Below are 21,713 nucleotides of genomic sequence, written 5' to 3' on the forward strand. Positions count from 1 at the left end.
TCAGAGTGCCGAGTTCCTGTCCCAGAGGTCCTGGGCTGGGACGTGACCGTAATCGCGGGAGGGTGACCAGAATGTTTGGAGAAGGCTTGGTGCTGGTCACCTGGCCACGTTCAGGAGACACACAGGTTCCTGGAATCCAGGAATCTGTCCAGTTGGTCCAACCTCCCAGCAGGTTCGAGGCTGGCCTCCACGGCCTTCTGCACTCTGTGAACTTTGCACACCTCACCCCAACTTCCCGCAGATGCCCGCTGCCTTGGTGTCCAGCCAGGACGTTGCTCTGCAGCCTGAGAAGGGGATGCGCCCTCCTCATTCCCAACCTGTCGGCCACAGCTGCATCCACGGCTGGGCCTCCAACTCCATCCACCATGAGCCTCCCGCCTTCCATCGCAACGGGCGCCACTACCTGCTGCCTCCCCGTTCACCGACATTGAATGGATGGATCCATCAATTTTTCATTGACGAATGAACTCCTCAAAAGCCTGAAGATGCTCTCCCACCTCTGCCTGCTCCACCATTGGGTTCCGCCATCTTGAATGATGTGATTTCCATTCCCTGGGCCAACGCCAATGGCGTGCATCCAACACCCACCAGATGCATCATCAGCTCCACACCTGGCTTTAGTGTTTTGAATTATGAGGCAGCCTCTGGAGGCTGCAGCGGAATAAATGTCACCCACAGCGCCGATGAGTTTTACGATCCTTGTTATTAATCCGTACATCCCTCTCCATCCATCGCACAGGGCAGAGGACCGATAAATAGTCAAGGATCGGTCATCAGCAACCATAAACACGACCCATAAATCAATAAAGGAAACACGGCAAACGTTGAGATCCAGACGTGATTAGAGCCTCCTTCCCCCAACGTCGGGGACACAACAGGAAACAGACCTCGACAATTTCTGGAAACACACTAAAGGATCCACGGGCACAGCAGTTCTCAAAGGGTGATCCCTGGACCCGACCCATGGAAGTGATTTCCCTCAGGCAAAGGAACTCAACAGACACTTCAACAGAGAGCAAAGGTGAATGGTCCAGAAACATATGAAAAATGTTCCACATCTCTAGCAATTAGGGAAATTCGTCGACAGGCGAATGCATTAAAAAAAAAAAAAAAACCCTGTGGTACATATATACAATGGAATATTACTCAGCCTTAAAGAAGAATGAAGTTATGGTATCCGCAGGAAAATGGATGGATCTGGAGGGTACAATGCTAAGCAAAACTAGGCAATCCCCCAAAAAAACACAGGCTGAATACTTTCTGTGATATGTGGAAGATGCCAAAATAATCCCACAATGTGATGACCCTCATTTCCTCCTCTATGCCGCCATTTTGTTTCTTCATTTCCATTTCCCTCAACTCTCAGTTCTCGCTTCCTTTGTAACCCTCCCATGAGCCCTGAGTTTCAGGCCACGTCCCCTACTAGGATTTCTCATGTTCCTCCAGCGTCAGGCACATTGGCTGAGCCACGTTGATGAAAGTCATGCTGTCGCACACACATTGAGGACAGTGGTTGAAAGGGACTTAATCCTGCACAAGATCACGTGCTTCATGAGGGGGCTGGCCGCCCGGTGCCCGTCAGGTAAGGCGCCGAGGGCTGAATGTGCTCATCATTATGGCTGCATTTCAGAAAGTGCATCCCACACCAGGAGAAGCTCAAGAGAGTTGTATCGATCCACTTTAAAAGGGTTGAGTAATTCGATCATCGGTTGCTCTTAGAGTCTGGATAGAAGGTGTCCCCAAGAGCTCATGTGACACAGCGCAGGGATGTTCAGAGGGGAGATGATCAGATTATGAGAACCGTCATCCAATCAGTGGATTAATCCATTTGGTAGATTCATAATTTTAATGGACTCACTGGGTGGTGACTGCAGCAGGTGGGGTGTGGCTGGAGGAGGGGGTCCCTGGGCTGTGCCTTTGGGGTCTCTGTCCTGTCCCTGGTGAGCAGAGCTCTCTCTGCTCCCTGGTGTCCTGTCCTGAGCTGCTCTCCTCCTCCAGGCCCTGCCGCCATATTGTGAAATGATTGGGTTGTAAGAGGTGTAGACTAAAAGTGGATTAATCCACTTGGATGGACTCACTGGGTGGAGACTGCAGCAGGTGGGGTGTGGCTGGAGGAGGGGGTCCCTGGGCTCTGCACTCCCGACTGAGCGGGTGACTCAGCACACCACAGTGAAGGTCCCCAGATCCTGATGCCGACGGACGAGGACCACCCCACGCAACATGAGGCTCTGGGGTCTCCACTCGCAAGTCGGATGTTTTCGAATCAAAATGAAATTATGAGCAGAATCCTGCAGGTGTTGGTGAAGGGAACCAAGAGCCACCAGCTGGGTGTGTCATCTTGTCTCCAGCTCCTGGAGGTCACAAGTCCAAGGTCAAGGTGTCAGAAAGAGCAGTCTTCCTGGGACAGCCCTAGGGGACCACCCTTCCTGGTGTCCTTCACCTCCAAGTGGTGGCCGCCATCTTGGAATTTCCATTCTGGGGGACACATCACTGTGCCCATTGTCTACATGGCCACGGGACCATCTGCATTGTGCACATGACTGTGTCAACACTGAGTGTCTTTTCTTAAAAGGACACTAGTCTCTGGGCACCATGGTGGGACACACCTGTCATCCCAGTGGCTTGGGAGGCTGAGGCAGGAGGATCGAAAGTTCAAAGCCAGCCTCCGCCAAAGGGAGGCCCTAAGCAACTCAGGGAGACCCTGTCTCTCAGTAAACACAATGTGGATTAATTGTTTACTAAATTGACTTTTCTTTTCCTCTTTCATTTAACAAGAGTCTAGCGCTATTTTTTTTTCTTTTTTAAAACTATTATTCAAGCAAAATGTGATTTCCAACCTTGTGCATCCGTTGGCTTGAACATGTTAGTGATGCTGTCCCTGTTTCCAAACTATAAGCAAAGTTCTCAAAACGTACTCAAGACGAAGGAGAGCATTCACATTTACGAGCTTTTCTTAATCAAAGTAACGCAGACTTGCTCTGCAAAACGTAAAAAGCAACGTGGATAGAAAAAAAAAATACAGCAGTCAGGATCCCCATCCAGTTTGAGTGAATTAACGGCTTGACCTTTTTCAAGGCTGTCTAATGCACCGGTTTATGACAATTGATTTAATTCATGATAGTTCAGTATCCCCGGTTCATGTTTCGAAGTTGGGTTTTCCTTGTAATCCCTATGGCCAGTGAGGCTGAGGCAGGAGGATCATGAGTCCAAAGCCAGCCTCCGCCAAAGCGAGGCCCTAAGCAACTCAGTGAGACCCTGTCTCTAGATAAAATGCAAAATAGGGCTGGGGACGGGGCTCAGGGGTCGAGTGCCCCTGAGTTTAATCGCTGGTACCAAAAAAAAAAGATGCGATTTGATCCCTGCCTGCTCTGTGCATATATAACCGCCATATGCATACATCACAGGGAGCCCGATGAGCAATGCACAACCAATACGGTGCCTTAAGTTTAAAACATGAAAGTGGTGACCTTGCTCAATGGGCACAGGGCCCACAGGACCTGGGTCCCGCCCAGGCACGTTCTCTGCGAAGCTCCTGAGTGTTTTAAACGGAAGCTTCGTGTCTTTAGAGAAAACGGAAACATTGTTGCAAGAAGATCCTCCAAAAAAAATGAAAAAGATAAAAACGGACTTAAATTCCGTAGCTCGGGTTCCCCGGATCATCCCCTCTGAATCCCACGGGCTCAAGTTCTCCAGCCCTGAAATTCCTGCTGCTCCTTTTAATTCTGCAGAAACAAAGTCCCCGACGTTCGCGAGCAATGTCACCGTCACCGGGTTACAATGCTGACCTGGCTCCCATCCAGGTGAGAGAAGGCGCGTTTCCAGGGACTGAACCCAGGGACACTCGACCCCTGAGCCCCGTCCTCAGCCCTATTTTGCATTTTATTGAGAGACAGGGTCTCCCTGAGTTGCTTAGGGCCGAGGCTGGCCTCTAACTTGTGATCCTCCTTCCTCAGCCTCCAGAGCCGCTGAGATAACAGGTGCTTTTTTTTTTTTTTTAATTTCTTAATTCTCATCTTTGTTTCTCCGTGGTCCAGTGACCTGATATAAACCAATCATCCAAAAAAAGAAAGGAAAAAAAAAAAAAAGACTCAACAAACCTATTGGAGATGGATCTTTTGCAAATCCCCTCGGTTTGGACAAAGAGCCAGAATCCAATCTCTGCCCAGTGAATGCACAGCTGCCTCTCTCCCTCAGCTCCAGGAAGACATCCTGTCCCCTTTAGCCTCTGAGATGGCCGGCTGGACCTCTGATCCAGTCATAGTGGGTCTTTCTTAAGTAGTGCATCAGTTAAGACAAGCACATTGGTGCACACCTTTCATCTCAGTGGCTCGGGAGGCTGAGGCAGGAGGATCGAGAGTTCAGAGCCAGCCTCCGCCAAAGGGAGGCCCTAAGCAACTCAGGGAGACCGTGTCTCTAAGTAAAATGCAAAAGAGGGCTGGGGACGGGGCTCAGGGGTCGAGTGTCCCTGGGTTCAGATACACCAGCTCCAAATCCCAAAGGCAGAATCTTCTCTCCGATACAGACCTCAGTTTCTCCGTCCCTGAGTGAACACAGGACCACAGAAAGCCCACATCCTGCCCCACCCACAAGTCTGGAAAGGCACACTGCACCTATGTGCTGAGTCCAAGTGCCCCCTACGTCACGTCGACCCAGAGAGAACCGGTAAAATCAATAAACGCAGCCTTACACACCGGGATGGATCAAAAATGAATGCAAATATAAGAATCTGGGAGAAAGGAGTTCCGCTAGCACCGTAGCAAGTCTGCCCCTACGACAGGACAGTCATGCGTTTGTAGCAAGAGTCCAGAGCTGCTGGACACGTGGGGATTGGCAGGAGTTGAAACGCTCCTGAATCCGGCTTGATCAGTGCGCATGGTGTGCAACAGGGCAGCTCTCCCGCGGCACTGCATCCACAGGAATAAATAGTAGCCGACTCAACACAAGTGAGGGCTCACGTTGAATATGCTCATGAGTACGTTGCGGGGCAGGTGCTCAGGAAACACACCAAGTCCCAGTTTTCTCCAAATGGAAGAGGCTTTATTTAGCTGGTCAGCTGACCACAGCTCCCTGCGGGACCCCTAACTGTCTCTGCAAGGAACAGCCCCGAGCCTGAGCATTTTAGGATATTTCAAGGCAAAAGCCCACACCCGGGTTGACGTAGCTGCCAAGAGGCAGGTGCAGAAGCTGGCCTGGGCAGGTAAGGAGACAATGCAGTGGGTCACTTGGGGTTTCCCAGAGGACTGTCCAGATTGGCATAGTAGTAAGCCAGCAAAAGGGAAGTGGATCAAAATTAGAGAATGGTTACAAACATGTAGACAATCAGTCTCCGACAAGGTGCATGGCCCGGGGAAAAAGGGAAACCAAAGAGAACGATTCTACATTGTATAACAATTGCTATTTTGTGTCGCCAAGGATGTTGACTGAGCTAAGTGACTATTAGTGGGTGCAGAGGCGGGGCTTTCCAAGAAGCATTTCCTACAGGATATGGAGTCTCGGGGCAAAACGGAGGCTGACTGGTCCTCGCCCATCCAGCCTCGCCCGTGACATATAGACCACAACTGGTGAGCACACCCACACGCTGAAGTGGAGCCTGGTTCCCTGGACCATCCTTTCCTGCCCGCACTGACCAACCTGCAATCAGTTGAATATTTTACAGAGCACAGACCTGGACAGAGGACCAGGTGAAGTAGCAGAGATCTCCGGGTCACACAGCTCAGGGCAAGGCAGAGCCTGGGTATGGAAATGGCCGTCTCAGCCTCACCCTGAACAGAAATCCTTTCAGATGTGCTATTGCAACTTTCTTCACGTTTTTTTTTTTTCTTTCCATGAGAAAAGTTAACCGCGGACCCTAGAAAGATTTAGCAAAAGAACCGGAAGGTTCTTGATGGAGCTGGGCACCGTGGTGCACTCCCGGAGTCTCAGGGAGGCTGAGGCAGGAGGATCGTGAGTTCGAAGCCAGCCTCCGCCAAAGGGAGGCCGTAAGCAACTCAGGGAGACCCTGTGTCTAAATAAAATGCAAAATAGGGCTGGGGACGGGGCTCAGGGGTCGAGGAATTTTAAAATCGAAAATGGAGGTGTGCATGTACATGTACACACACACACACATACACACACACACGTGTGTATATAAACTATTGAGATAGATGCTGAATTCATCTCAGGATATATCAAGAACTCAAAAAACTCAACAGCCAAAAAATCTCCAAATAACCCCATCAATAAATGGGCTAAGGAGATAAAAAGATGATTCACAGAAAAAGGCATAGAATCGATCAACAAATTTATGGGAAAAAAAGATATTCAACATCCCCAGCAATCAGACCAATAAAATGGAAAGGACTCTAAGATTTTTATCTCACCCCAGTCAGAACGGACATCATCAAGAAGACAAGAATAACGAGTGTAGGTGAGGACGTGGGGACAAGGCTCACGCCTACGTTGCTCGTGGGACTGCAAATTGGGGCAGCCACTCTGCAAAGCAGGATACAGACTCCTCAGAAAACTAGAAACAGAACCACCATGTGACCCAGCTATCCCTCTCCTGGGTCTATACCCAAAGGACTTAAAACCATCACACTACAGGGACGCAGCCACAGCCATGTTCATAGCAGCTCAATTCACAATAGCTAAACAGTGGAACCAACCTACGTGTCCTTCAGCAGAGGAATGGATAAAGAAACTGTGGTATGTCTACACAATGGAATATTACTCAGCCATAAAGAAGAATGAAAGGATGGCATTGGCTGATAAATGGACGGAGCCGGAGAGTATCATGCTAAGCAAAACAAGCCAATCTCAAAAAAAAGCCGCAGGCTGACTATGTTCTCCGATATGCAGATGCTAATTCACAAAGAGGGGAGGAGGGGAAGAAAGAAGTCCATTGGATTAGACAGAGGGGAATGAAGGGAAGGGAGGGGGATGGGAATGGGATAGACAGTGGAATGAACTGGACATTGCTTTCCTATGCTCCTATAGGAACACACACGACCTGTGAAAGTCCACACCGGGTCCAACCACAAGACTGGAAAGTTACACTTCGTGTATATACAATAGGTCGAGATACACTCTACTGCCAGGTATGTCTAAAAAAGAACAAATCTTTAAAAAGATACACGGTGAACACTCATGGAAACACACAATTACTTTCTAACTGGTCTTTGACTAGTTTAAACCCCCAACGATATTTTTTTAATTGACTCATGCTAAGTTTCCACATTTATGGGGTACAGTGGGACAAGGCAGTGCATGTACACACTGTGATGATCAGATGAGGATCGTGGGAATTCCCAGGACCTCAGACCGTTGCGATCTGGGCAAGGAGCATTCAAAACCCTGACTTCTGACCATCTTAAAAAAAATACGATTCGTTAATAACCATAGGCACCCTACTGTGCTGTAGAACTTTGGAAGTTCTACTTTCTATCCAACCACAGTTCTGGACAAATCAACCACTTCCTCTCCCTCCTTCCCTGGTCTCTACCCTCTGTTCCACTCGAATCTTCTAGGAGATTGGTTTAGACAACATTTTTGTTCACTGTGACCAAAGGACCAAACAAGAACAAAGCAAAGGAGACGAGGTTCAGTCCCTGGTGGCCGACTCCATGGCTCTGGCCCAAGGGGAGGCAGAACAAGATGGCGGCAGGGCCTGGAGGAGGAGAGCAGCTCAGGACAGGGCACCAGGGGGCAGGGAGAGCTCTGCCCACCAGGGACAGGACAGAGACCCCCAAGGCACAGCCCAGGGACCCCTCCTCCAGCCACACCCCACCTGCTGCAGTCACCACCCAGGGAGTCCATTCAAGTGGATTAATCCACTATTAGTCTACACCCAGTGAGTCCATCCAAGTGGATTAATCCACTTATTAGTCTACACCCAGTGAGTCCATCCAAGTGGATTAATCCACTTAGTTTACACCCAGTAAGTCCATCCAAGTGGATTAATCCACTGACTAGGCTACACCTCATAATCTATGCATCTCACCTCTGCCCCCCCGCCCCGCATCGTGTCTCACCTGACTTCTGCGGACACCTCGCATCCACACCATCACATACACCAACTTTCCTTTCCACTCGGGGAAGATCAGGCACCTGATCTGCCCTTGGTACCTGGCTTCTTGAGCTATTTTTTTTTTCCAAAAATCTGTGCTCAGGCTACAACGGATTCAGTTTCCCTGGGCTTCGTTTTACATTGGAGCCTTTATTTTAAATATGCTCTTTGTCTCCGCACATTTAACTATTTTCTCCCAAAAAATCTGTTCCACTTTCTTATTCTGGGCAAGTGCTCCATTTTCTCCCTGGTGAAGTCGGCGAGAAGTTCCACCCTCAGTCCCCACTGACTAGTCCCTTCGAACCCTCAAGAACTGTACGCACACACAGTCCTCGTCAGGTACAAACGGAAATTTTCGTGATAGAAGGGAGGTCAATCCGTTAGAGCAAGCCAACCAGGAAAAGAGAAGGAAACTTACTGGGAAGAGAGATTGATGGATTTACGTGCCTGTACCCATAAGGGCTAAGGAATCCCACGATTAAGTGCAATATAATGCCCCTGATAAACCGATTAAAATGCAAATGTATGTATTTGCATTTTTTGCATCTGTATGATATTACGTATGTGTATGTGTGTAATTCTGATCTAGGCCTCTCTGATTCAGGTAGCGCCATTCCTCCCTCCCTGGCACCATGACAAGCTACACCATCTTGGCTCACCAAGCCCAGCAGCCAGTGTCGCTAAAGAGGTTAAAATCGAACCGTAGGTCATTACTCTCTGAAAATGATGAGCATAACTCCTGCTACGTGAGCTGATGTGGCCTCCACCTCCAACTATTTAAAAAAAAAGATTTAGGAACTGGAAAAGGAGCCGCCATCTTCCTGAATATTCAATATGGCGCAATATTCAATATGGCGCCCAAGAGATGAGACCCATATCCCCCTTCACATGCTCAATGGAAGAGAAATCCTGATGAAACGTATTTGCTCTGAGACACAATATTCTGATTTAATTTTTTGTTTGTTTGTTTGTTCCTCTTTCTCTTTCTGCCACAAAGAAGGGACCCAATGGCACTGGTCCGTGGTTAAAAATGGACCCAAGGTAAATAGTTTAGTCTCCTTCAAAACCTTACGGCTTGGTCCACAACGAATGGGGAATGAATGAATTACAGAAAACTCATTTTAACATGAACAGATCTGCTAAAGCCATTATCACAGGTCACCTCCCGTCCCCAGAGCATCTCTTTTCAGAGTAACATTCAAGACAGGACCATGTCATAGGACGCTTTCCAAGACCATGTGACCCTGGGGACCCTTTCAGAACAAACTCCTGATTGGGGGAGCCCTTTCCACCAATCACGACCATGCCTTCAAATTTCTTTTTTGGAATCACCATGAAGAATTTTTCCTGGGAGACGTTCCATGTCATCGACTTTAAGCAGCAGGATTTTCAAAAGCACAAGGACCCGGTCACTCCTATATGGGCAGCGCTGGAGTCTGGTCCCTGGGCTGTCACTGGGTTGGAAACGATGCTCAGAAAAAAATCCACAGATGCCAGAGTGGGAAGCTGTTTCCATACTGGGCAAATGGACCTCCTCCACTGGACGACTCCTTGCCAGAGCCAGACAGCTGCATCCCTACGTCCGCCATGTTGAATTTCCATCTTGTGCAAGGCCCCAGAATGGACTCAGCCAGCAGACTCTGTCCAGCACAGGGCCAGGGAGGCTTATCAGGACCAGCATCCCCTGCACACTGGGGCCACCAAAGGCTTGCTGTGTCCACTCCTTCCTGGTCAGTCCTTCCTAATCTCTGGGGGCTTCTTAAACTTGAATTGTAGCAACAAAGGGGTCCATCCATCCACCTGTCCTTCCATCCATCTACCCATCCTTCCATCCATCCATCCACCATCCATCCACCCACCCATCCACCCATCCATCCATCCACCCATCCATCCACCATCCATCCACCCACCCATCCATCCATCCATCTATCCTTCCATCCACCCACGCACCCATCCATCCACCCGTCCACCCACCCACCCATCCACCCATCCATGCATCCACCCATCCATCCATCCATCCACCCATCCACCCATCCATGCATCCACCCATCCATCCACCCACCCATCCACCCATCCATGCGTCCACCCATCCATCCATCCACCCACCCATCCATCCATCTATCCTTCCATCCACCCATGCACCCATCCATCCACCCATCCATCCACCCACCCATCCACCCATCCATGCATCCACCCATCCATCCACCCACCCATCCACCCATCCATGCATCCACCCATCCATCCATCCACCCACCCATCCATCCATCCATCTATCCTTCCATCCACCCATGCACCCATCCATCCACCCATCCATCCACCCACCCATCCACCCATCCATGCATCCACCCATCCATCCATCCATCCACCCATCCACCCATCCATGCATCCACCCATCCATCCATCCACCCATCCATCTGTCCATCCATCCATCTATCCTTCCATCCACCCATCCATCCATCCATCCACCCACCCATCCATCCACCCATGCACCCATCCATCCACCCATCCATCCATCCACCCATCCACCCATCCATCCATCCATCCACCCACCCATCCATCCACCCATGCACCCATCCATCCACCCATCCACCCATCCACCCACCCATCCATCCACCCATGCACCCATCCATCCACCCATCCACCATCCATCCACCCACCCATCCAACCATCCACCCATCCATCCACCCATCCATCCACCCACCCATCCACCCACCCATCCACCCATCCACCATCCATCCACCCACCCATCCAACCATCCACCCACCCATCCACCCATCCACCCATCCACCCATCCATTCACCCATCCACCCACCCATCCATCCACCCATCCACCCATCCACCCATCCATCCACCCATCCGTCCATCCACCCATCCATCCACCCATCCATCCACCCATCCATCCATGCACCCAGGCAAGAAAAACACAGAATCTGACACAAACTCCCACCGACGTGGCCCGTTCTGATGGGTTCGCCCTCCACCAAGGACCTTAGGAAGGGCCCTAGGTTGCTGACCACCACCACCAATCACAGCCTGCAACTTCCTGGAGTGGATCTCCCGTGGACCACTGCAGGTCACTACTGAGGAACACCACTCACCACCCAAGCACCACAGGTCCTTTGGCAAACTGCATGACAGTCTCCGTCTTGGCACCACCTCTATATTATATTATATATTATGTGTACATATCAGGGCTGGGTCGTGGCTCGGCGGTAGAGCGCTTGCCCAGCAGGTGCAAGGCCCTGGGTTCCAAGCTCAGCACCACATAAAAATAAATAAAATAAAGGTATGTGTCCAATTACAACTAAAAAATAAATATTAATATATATATATAAAACATATTATATATAAAAATTATATATTTATAGATTATAAATATCTATAAATATATATCTATATATTATATATAGATATATGTAAATATATATATAATATATATAGAGAGATATGTATATACACACACATAGATATATCTTATTTTATGCATATATTTTATTGCATATTTATATACATTTCTCTAATTGCATCCACATATTATGTTTACTCAGATTTCACTACATACTTATATAAATCTCTCTAATTGTATCAATCTGCATATTATATACACTCAGATTTTATTTCTTTCTTATATGAATTTTCTAACTCTATACATCTGCGTACTATACGTATACCCATTTTAATTATACCCATTTAATTATCCCGAAATTTGTTGTTTTTCTCTATTATGAATATATACACACAATCATAGTGATGTGAATGGTACTGTTCTATATTTATAGGCGATTACCCAGGATATGATGCTGGCCTAAGTCACTTTACGTCTAGGTAAGTTCTATCTGACACAATACACCATAATTAAATAGGATGCATGTGCGTGATGGTATTTAAGTCTTACTGCATGTGCTGGACACTTGCATAGCATCGTGTTTCCAAAGGAAATGTACATTTAAATATCTGAATGTATATAAACTAGACTATTGCACGCAGGCTTTGCAAAGAACTTGGATGCACAGCTACTTGCGGTAAAAGGCAGAGCTCCGCCTTCAACCCTGCAAAAATAAGTCGATGGATAATAAAGGCTGCCATCAAGTTTGTAAGTTGTGTGTGAATTTATGGATTTATAAACGGATTAAATAAACAGTATTGATGGGTTGTTTTTTTTTCCCACTGATTTTTGTATTCTGTATAAAATAGACTAATGGAAAAGTATTCAGGGGTGGTTTTCTGTGAGCACGGGACGCGTCACGCAGGTGGAGGTTGAAATGCCGTGGGACATGTGGTTTCCGGACACCCTGCACTTAGCCAGTTTGTGGGTGGACTCTCTGGACTTTGCAGATAAGATCTGGCGATGTCGGAAATCCCTCTTAGGTCTCCCCTCTGGTGGCCCTGACCTGAGTCACCCCTTCCCACAGACCAGCAGGTTGACGCGTCACAAACCCAAGCCTCTGTCACACGGGAAGGTGGCATGGGATTCTCAGGACCATGCACACAGTGTGACAGGGAGCGCCTGCCACAGGGCAGCTTCCCGTGTCCACTCCCCCTTGCTGCTACGGGGCAGGGAATTGGGGGTGGTGACTCAGTGCAGGGACAGCACTTGCCTGGCACGTGGGAGGCACTGGGTTCGAGTCTCAGCACCGCATACAAATAAATGGATAAGATAAAGGTCCAGCAACGTCAAAAAAAATTCTAAAAAATCTAAAAAAAAAAAAGAAATATTCAAAGCGAATGCTCAAAGGAGACGCAGCGTTCTATATGCCTCCGTGTCCCTAAGCCCTCGCAGTCTGGAGATCTTCCTGCTAAAGGAGGACCACACCTGTCAATCATGCACAATCTACGGGAGACCTCTCTGAGTATCCCACTTTGGGTGGATAAAGATGAAAAAAAAACAATGATTGATTAAATTAACTAATTTTCCTTCTGATACACACTCTGAGTTTACCTGACGTGGTGATGCCACGGTGGAGAAAAAAATATATATATTTCATGCCAGAAATACCTTCTCGCTGTCCCACAGGTGCACGCAGGTGTGTACACCAACCTGCACGTGTGCGACGCCCTGCTGAAGCACACGGGTTGAGGACGCTTTATTTTAAAATGCATTTTTTTTAGAATGCATTTTAAATAGAGCAACCCAGAGCTGAGTTATTGAGGAGAGCAATGCTCAGTGACATATCTCATTTGTGCAAAAAAATAAAATAAAAAATAGATAAATAAAGTCTGTTTTTCTGAGTCAGCTCCTGCATCCCGAGTCCTGCCCTGTTTAAGGAGCAAAAGCCTGACATTAGCACAGGCAGTGGGAACATCCAGAAATGTGATATGCACCTTGGAAACCCGGGGGACCGAGTGTTGACCGGTGTTGAAATGTTAGACAAGGACCCGTTTCCTGGGGCCAGCATCACAACACACAGAGGGCCCTGTCTGCACTTTGCAGAGCGGCAACTCCTACCGGTGCCAATCAGGGATTCCTGAATTCTGATCCCTCCTGTACGCGTTCCAAAAACCCATCAAGGGGAGGCAACTACTTGCAACCAGCCTCCTCCTCCTCCTCCCCGTTTCTTGGCTGGTTTCAAAATGACGACGACGGGGCTCGGATTTCAGGGCCCAGCAGGGAGCTCTGTGTTGCAAATGTGCGCCCCTCCCCCGCACAGGGACAGCAAGCCCCAAACAGAGGCCACCGAGCAGCAGCGGGGTCCAGGGGTCCCAGGGAGCCCAGGGCAGAGGCTTTGGGGATGCGGTTCCTCCCCGCTGCAGGTCTGGGGTGAGTCCTTTGAGCTACAGAGATAGAAAGATCCACACCTAGATAGCAGATAGATCTATAGACAGATCTGTAAATAGATGATAGATCTATAGAGATCAATGCATAAATAGAGAGCAGATAGATCTATAGACAGACAAATATATAGATGCATAGACCCATATAGAGATCTGCAGATAAGATACATAGATTCCTAGAGCAATGGATGGATGCATGGATGCATGGATAGATCCACACATAGAAATTTAGACCTATGCACACATTGATCTATAGATCGATCAATAGATAGATAATTTTTAAATCTCATTTTCTCCCCCTTCATACACTATTTCTGGAAGGAACAGCAGTAGCCTAATATCTGCTCAGATGCAAGGAGGTGCAGCCTAGAAGCCATGGGCTGATCAATCCCCATGGACAGGTGTGCCCCTGCCCAGCCCAGGTGCGCGGCCCACACACCCCCCTCCCCCCCCACACAGGTGAGCTCATCGCAGAGTTGCCTCAGGTCAGAAAAGACAGCCCCCCCCCCCCCCCCCCGTCCGTTGGTGGGTTGATTTTAGGAGAGCGGAAAAATGGTCCTTTGATTTATCCAACGTGACCCTCTGCAAAAGGAGACCCTTCCTATCCACGGGTCTAAGCATCTCTTCAAAACCGTCAGTTGGCAAAAATACCCAAAAAGAAAGGAAACAGATTCAAACTGCACGGAAGGCCATTTTCCCCACTTGGTGTATTGTCAAAAGGAAAATGTGACTCAGAAAGAAGACCCTGTGGCTTGGACACCAGCCTGTCCTGTCCTAATAAATACAGACAGACAGACAGACAGATCTATATGCTTAATGGACACTTGAGTTTCCTATACGGAAATGAACTCTCCTTGCGTTGGGCAAAAAAAAAAAAGATCATTTTTTTTTTCTAACCGGATCCTTTGCTTTCAGTGCAAGAGTCTTGTCCTTAGCAAACAGTAAATCCAGCCAACAAGTGGGATGAGTGGATATTTGTGTCCCCAACCGTCCAAGAAGGGTTTGCAATGGAGAGGACCAATGAAAATTAAAGAAGGAGGTGAAACCGAGGTCCTCTGCATGTTTGCTTTTCTGAGAAACCTTTCTCCTTTGGGGTCCAGGGATAAAAAGGACAAGACTGTAAAGAGTTCTTAAAGGCGCGGCCGTGTGCCAACCCACAAGGCCCTTCCGTGACTGTGCACGGGTCATCGACCAGCTTTCTGCCGATGACTACAAAGGAAAAAGAAAAACATGAGTAAAAAATAAAGAAATAAATAAACCCCACATGCTGATCACCCTCTGCCCACATCTCAGATCAAAAAGCCAGGAGCTTGCAAACATACTCAAGTCGGTTTGCTTTCACTTTTCTAAAAAAAAAAAAAACATCCAGAAATCGGCAGCCTCTCCCTGAGGTCGCAAACCCAGAGTTACCACAAATCTCTGCTCTGCTGACAGGTCTGGGGAGGAAGGAGCAGGTGTCCCGGCTTTAGGGCCACACTATTCTATGAAAAAAAAAATACAAAGGAGAGACACCATTTCTCCACCCCAGAATCATCTCTCCAAGCACCTTCCAAACAGCATCTGAGCCCAGCCATTATGACCGAAATGCAATCATCTTTCAACCCATACTCCAAAAAAAAAAAAAAATCATTTCTAGCTTCCAAAAGAAAAATCCCAGCTCTGATTTTTTTAATCCAGTGATTTAAAACTGATGAAGTAATTTTCCACTTGCTACAATTGGCCCTGATTATATTCTTGCATGTTGGAGAAGAGACTGTTACACACACACACACACACAGACACACACACACACACACACACACATACATACATACAGAGCCTGCATTTCTTTTGAGTGACAGGACACTGAGCACATGCATATTTGCAGAAGCCTCAGGGGGGGAAATTCTTAGGTCCTGAATGGCAGGAGCAAGAAAAATATTTTTTTTTTTTAAATAAAGCTTTCGTGCAACCCTGCACGTGGGCACCCCCACAGCCCCACACCCCACCCCACCCCCGGTTCTATTCCATGCACCCGGGAGAAAATCTACGCTGGGGATTGGGAGGATTACTGTCAGCGTCTTCCCCGCAGCCAACTCCAGGCATGAACTAATTCTCCACTGGCCAAATCGGCCCCCACGAAAATGCAGATCTGTTCGCCATCTGATGGTCGCAGCTCGCTGTGCCAACCTCCAGGAAAACGCGTCTCCATTCAGACCATGCGGCTGCGCTCTCTCTCTCTCTCTCTCTCTCTCTCTCTCTCTCTCTCTCTCTCTCTCTCTCTCTGCAAGGCCCCGGAGCTGGGCGGTGTGCGTGCGCGCAGGGTGGCCCACAGAGGGGTCTGCACGTCCCTCTCCCTTCCCCCGCGCAGGACGCCCACCCCAATGGCTCATTGTGCTTCCTGGGGGTAAAGAGGTCTCTCTCAACTTTTTTTCTTTTTCCTTTTTTTTTTTTTTTTCTGTCCTGTCTCTTTGCAGTTCCCCCGCCCCCCCCCAAAAAAAAAAAATCACGGTAATGGCTGATCCCGCGCGCGCCCTGCCCCGCGGTTGGACAACCCGGGGGCACCTCCTTCCCGGCCTCTGAACACGGGGAGCAGGGGGACCCTGCCCAAAGCCCAGGATGGACACGCCGAGGACCCTTTCCGCACAACTGACCGAATGCACAAAAAAAATAAGAAGAATGTCACATCCAATCCTCCAAAGCAGAGGCCACACCACCACCTTGTGGAGCCGGACAGCAAGAGCAGCACCTGCCAAGTTCCGGAGCCCCCTCCCCACGCAGCCCTCGCCCCCCCCAGCTCCCCCCCCCCAGGTCTTAAGTTGGGTTCCGATGACAGATGGGGATCCTCTGTCCCCGCGCACCTCGGGCTCCGCGAGCGCTGGGTGTCCGTCTCCGTTGCGCGCCCGCCCGGCGCCGGCGCAGGCTGCAGAGCAAGGCGCACGGCGGGGGCCCGGACCTGCCCGACCCCCCGACCCGCAGCCTCCCCGGCCCCCTCCCCTGCCCTCCCCAGGACAGCAGCGCCGCGGCGGGTCCCAAAATCAATGAAAAAAAGAGTCGCACACCTGCGGGGCCAGGCGCAGGAAGAGGCCGGAGGAAAAGACCCGCAGCCAGAAAATTAAAAAATACATATATATAGCGTTTGGGGAAGGGGAAGAGGGGACTCAAGGACGTCCTCGGGCGCCCCTCGCCTTGGAAACGAGGCATCGGTCCCCAGGGTGGTCCCGGCCAGGCCTCGGGGCGGGGGGTTCCGAGGGTCCCCCCAGCTGCCGCCCCCGCAGCGCCGCCAAGAAAGGGCGCAGTGTCTGGCGCCCGGATCGCGCGCCCGGGCCCAGGGCTGCGCGGGGCGCTCGGCCCGATCGGGCCGGGGAGGGGGCGTGCGCAAAGCCCGGGGTGGGGGGCCCGGGGACCGGAGCCTACCGGATCTCGCGGAGGCCCCCGAGCTGGGGCCGGCTGCGGGCGGGGAGGGAGCCGAGCGGGGGCTGCGCTTGGAGGCTGGAGCGGCCCCGGGAGGGGGGGAGGCGACCGGTGTCCAGCTGGAGCGCGGAGCAGCCTCCGGGTGGGGGGCGCCGCGCAGGCGGGGACCTGGGCCTCTCTTCCCACGGCGAGGCCCCCACCCCCGCATCATCTGCAGCCGAGCGACACCTCCCTCCCCCGCCTCCCGGCCCAGCCCCCGCCCGCGCTTCCGCAGGTCAGGCCCCGCGAGTGCGGGCGGGCGCAGGCTCGGCGCGCCGCGGCCTCGGCCTGGGGGAGCCTGCGAGGACCCGCCTCTCCGGGTGGTCCCGCCTCAGCCCGCGCCCCCCCACCACCCCGTGTCCGCCAGGATCTTCGCCACCAGCAGCGGGGGCCTAGCTGCGCGGGAATTGGGGCTGGGGGGAGGCCGGCGGGGGGAGGCTGGGGGGGGGAGGCCGGGAGGCCAGGTGGGGGCGGGGGTGGGGGCGACATGAAGCACGGGACAGCGCGTTGCGACGGGGCGGGGGGGTTGTGGGTCGTGTTGTCCAAGGCCAAGGAGGGGGTCCCAGTATGGAGACCCCCTTCCCTTCTCCGCCTGGGGGACTGGCGGATCGTGCGCCCGGCCAACTGGTAGCGGAGCTGCTGGGTGCACCCGGACGGTGGCCCCAGCTCCCTGGAGACCCCGGCGCCGACACCCTCCGCTTCCAACTTTTCTCTTCTTTCAGAGCATCTCTCCGCGAGGCTGCGCGGTAGCTGCATTACCCCCTCCAAAAAAAAAAAAAAAAAAAAGGGAGGGGGGTCCAGGCCGGATTCCGAGGCTCGCAAAGAAGCCACCCCACACCAGCCACCTGCCCCCAATCCCCTCGACACCCTCCCCATGACTTGCTTCCTTCCCCACCACCACCACCACCACCCCCCCGCGCGCGCGCACCCACACCCACGGAAAGAGAGGTCCCTGATCCTGCTCCCCGGTTTTGCAAAAAAAAAAAAAAAAAAAAAAAAAACCAGCTCTGAGGCACCCTGGGCTCTCCAGCCGGGGTCTCCAGCGCGCCCCGGGCTGGCTGCCCAGCCAGGTCCGGATCCATCACGTGCGCTACTCCGTGCACCGCACCAGCCGTCATCTTAACCAAGGCCAGCAGAGGAGAGGGGGGGGTGCAAACCCAGCCCAGCCTCATTTTCCTGCTTCTGTCTAGTTAACCGCCTCCCCCACCACCACCACCAACCCCCGAACCCCGCGCCAAAAGCACCCCGGGCGGAGGGAGGTAGCTGATAGTTTTCTCCAAGAAACAGAAAGGCCCCCATCCGTGGTGGCGGCGGCTCACAGTTTGCAAGACAAGCCTCAGCCTCCTCCTCCTCCTCCTCCAGTCCTGGCTTGCAGAGAACTGGCGGCGGCGCTGGGCTCCTCGGGTCGGTCCTCCTCGCTTCTGTGCTGCAGACACACACACACACACACACACACACACGCACGCAGGCACACCTCCCCCTCCTCTCCGCCACACGCGTGTGTTTATGTGTATGTCGGGCTGTTGCCACTTTGCAAACACATCACACAACCGTCCCCCCCCCCCTCCCACCACCACCAAGCAGAGCCCTGATTGCAGCAAAATGCATCCCAACGACCCTGGTCCAAAAACACCCCATAATACACATTTTCTTCTTTTTTCTGTCCAGTCCCCCATAAAAGCCAATATTTCTATGGAGACGACGCTGCTGCGTGCCTGCAGCAGCCTTCCTTCCCCGTGAGAAGCCGTTCATACATGTCCACACACACACACACACACACACACCCACACCTAAGGAATGGAGCGACAGATGGGGACACACTCCTGTCCCCGTTCTCCTCCCCAATCCAGGGAAGGCAAGAAAGAAAAATGCCCAGTGAAAGGACGCCGGCCGAGATGTCCGCCGCAGAGAGGCTGCCCACACCAGCACCAGCACCAGCACCAGCACCAGCACCAGCACCAGCACCAGCACCAGCACCAGCACCAGCACCTTCCCGTGGCAGGAGAAGAGACGCCAGTTGAAATGTCCCGGTGCCCATCTCGGCACCCAGAGAGAGACATCTTAGAACGGCACCTACCTGGGGCTCGGGGGGCTGCCTTGGCTGGTGAGGGTTCTCCTGGCACATCCAGATTTTCCCAGGGAGCAAGGCGGCCTCGGGTTCAGGAGGCGGTGGGCAGCCAGGGCAGCCGCTCCATGGGCTCATCCAAAGGAACGCGAGGCCCAGGAGGAGACTCAGTGGCTGGGCTGGTCCATCCTCCTCCTCCTCCTCCGTGGCCAGGGAGAAGAGAGCATCCTCCAAGTCCAGGCAGCAGGCAGGCGGGCGGGCGGGCGCTGAATCCAGGCTCTGTGCCGAGAGCCAGAGATGGGCCCGAGAGGAGCGGCTCCGGGAGAGAAAGAGAGACTGAGTCGAGAGGTCCCGCTGTCTGCAGCCCTCTCCTGCAGCCATTGGACCAGGCTGAATGAAATTTACAAACGCCCCAGCCAATGGAGGCGCGCAGTTGCCTCCATCACTAGAGAGAGACACAGCCACCCGGCTGGCGGCTACAACCTCACTCCAAGCGCAGCTTAATCCCAGTGCAAACCAGCTGTGACAGAGAGAGCCCCAAGGCCGGCCCGGGGGGTGGCAGACAGGTGGGCACAGAGCAGGCACACACACACAGCAAGCCACCCAGCAAAAGCGTCCAGCCAGCCAGCCAGGGGGTGCTTAACCACTGAGCCACATGGTCAGCCCCTTTAAAAAAAAAAAAATCTATTCATCCACTTATTTATTTATTTATTTTAATTTTTGAGACAGGGTCTCAACTAAGTGGCAAAGGGTCTTTCTCGCTCAAGTGCGGGAGGCTGGCCTCCAACTGGAGATCCTCCTGCCTCGGCCTCCCAAGAAGACAGGCGAGTCACCCCGCTGTCTGGTCTGGCTCGCTCCCGACTTTGAAACATGGCCCAGTTTCACTTTCAAGGTCGGAAGAGTTCTTATGAATTTCAAGTCGGGTCACGGGAAATTGAGGATCGATGGGCACGCCGTGTGAAGTGGGTTTGGAAGCTGTTGAAGCACACCGTTATCCGATTTGGGGGCTAATGAACGCAGGTGCTTCAGCTGGATGGCTGGATTGTCCAAGTTGCCGATGACCTTCGAGGGGCACTTAAATGATTTCCAGCTCCCTTCCTTCCTGCATCTGCAAGGGATGAAGGGGAGGGGGGGTTGACATGCATCACGCAGCCAGGTGCTGATAATTAGCAGAGTGCATCCTTCACAGGATGTGGCAAGTCTTAATAAAGGTCACGTTTTCTTAATTTTTTTTTTTTTGACACTGCAGTCATTCATTTATGGAAGGGAAATAGACAATTGCCTCTTCCCAGGTGCCTCTGCTGAGAACAGGGAAGTGAAGCATCCAATCTGCAAAAATGAGTTGATATAATGGTACCATGTGGGGTGGGGGTGGGGTGGGGGGTTCCCTGCAAATTCTTGCAAGAGGGACTCCTGGGTCGCAGGGCCCACCCTATGGTCAGGTTCGTGTCCAGGGCTCTGTCCTTGCTGGGTCTGCCTCCTTGGAAAGCTGGTCACCTTCTGTGGATCTGAGGGGAGAGACCTAGACAGAGATCCCATGCAGATCCCTGTGGTTGGGACCTGAAATGTCCTCAGGAGGCCCCGATGTTCACGGGTTGGTTTCCACCTCGGAGCTCTTTGGAGGTGGGACCTAGTGGGAGGAGCTTAGGCCTTTGGGGGTGTGGCCTTGGAGAGGTCTGTAGGATCCTCTTTTTCTCTGCTGCTTCCTGGCCACAAGGGAGGTCACCCACTGTGGTCAGCAGCCCTGGTGGTTGTGCCCCACCACACACTTCCGGCCGCCACCATGAGCTCCTTCCCCACAGCCTCAAAAGCAAGGGGGGCCAAGGGACTGAGACCTCAGCCATTGTGATTCTCGGTCAACCTTTCTTGTTTATCAGCTGATGGTCTCGGGTAACTCATTACAGTGTCAGAAAGCTGGCTCATACAATATTAAAACCTCCATTCACCAAAAACAAGGATATAAATGTAGATATCCATCCAATAATGGAAAAAAACAAATAATGCACATAAATATTTATAAATATATGCCTGAATGTGTACATCTAGTGCATATTGCTTTTCTATTATGAGATATTTAAAGTCATCTCTCTTCTAATAGATAGATAGTCAAGATACACTGACGTGGTAATGTTATGTTAATAAATCAATGCATCATAAACGTATTATTAGGTAAGAAGTGCGGTTTTTCCTGCAAAGCCATGACATCCAGAGATAACCAATACAGACCCACAGATGTAGACACTGATGTCTAAATCCTACCATTGAGCAGCATAACCTTAACTCAAGCAGGACCATTTATATATAATAGGCAAGAAAGTCACTGACTTTGCAAGAATGTATTAACTCACTGGCTGACTTAGAAATTCCTTCAGTGCTTTGTAAACTCTTGCACAGTCTTGA

At 51.4% G+C, this 21,713-nt stretch overlaps 1 protein-coding gene and 1 long non-coding RNA gene across 8 annotated transcripts in view; one reads left to right on the plus strand and one right to left on the minus strand.

The window, feature by feature from the left end:
• The window catches only part of Nlgn4x (neuroligin 4 X-linked), a 163,090-nt gene extending 143,401 nt beyond the window's left edge, over positions 1–19,689 (minus strand). For 2 of the 7 annotated variants that reach the window (XM_040286891.2, XM_005335530.5), the window contains exon 1: positions 19,326–19,687. The gene's annotated coding sequence lies outside the window, so the exon portion shown is untranslated. Of the gene's footprint in view, positions 1–15,867; positions 16,016–17,212; positions 17,429–18,567; positions 18,670–19,325 lie in introns of those variants that run through there. The other 5 variants (XM_040286892.2, XM_021733424.3, XM_040286889.2 and 2 more) reach the window with 5 other exon arrangements.
• LOC144371996 (uncharacterized) lies at positions 17,809–20,539 on the plus strand. The gene is made up of 3 exons (XR_013432042.1): positions 17,809–18,652; positions 19,099–19,352; positions 20,043–20,539. It is a non-coding gene; the product is annotated as an uncharacterized LOC144371996 (long non-coding RNA).
• The last annotated feature ends 1,174 nt before the right edge of the window (positions 20,540–21,713 follow it).

Source organism: Ictidomys tridecemlineatus, chromosome Y, assembly GCF_052094955.1.
Source record: "Ictidomys tridecemlineatus isolate mIctTri1 chromosome Y, mIctTri1.hap1, whole genome shotgun sequence".
Classification (NCBI taxonomy): domain Eukaryota; kingdom Metazoa; phylum Chordata; class Mammalia; order Rodentia; family Sciuridae; genus Ictidomys; species Ictidomys tridecemlineatus.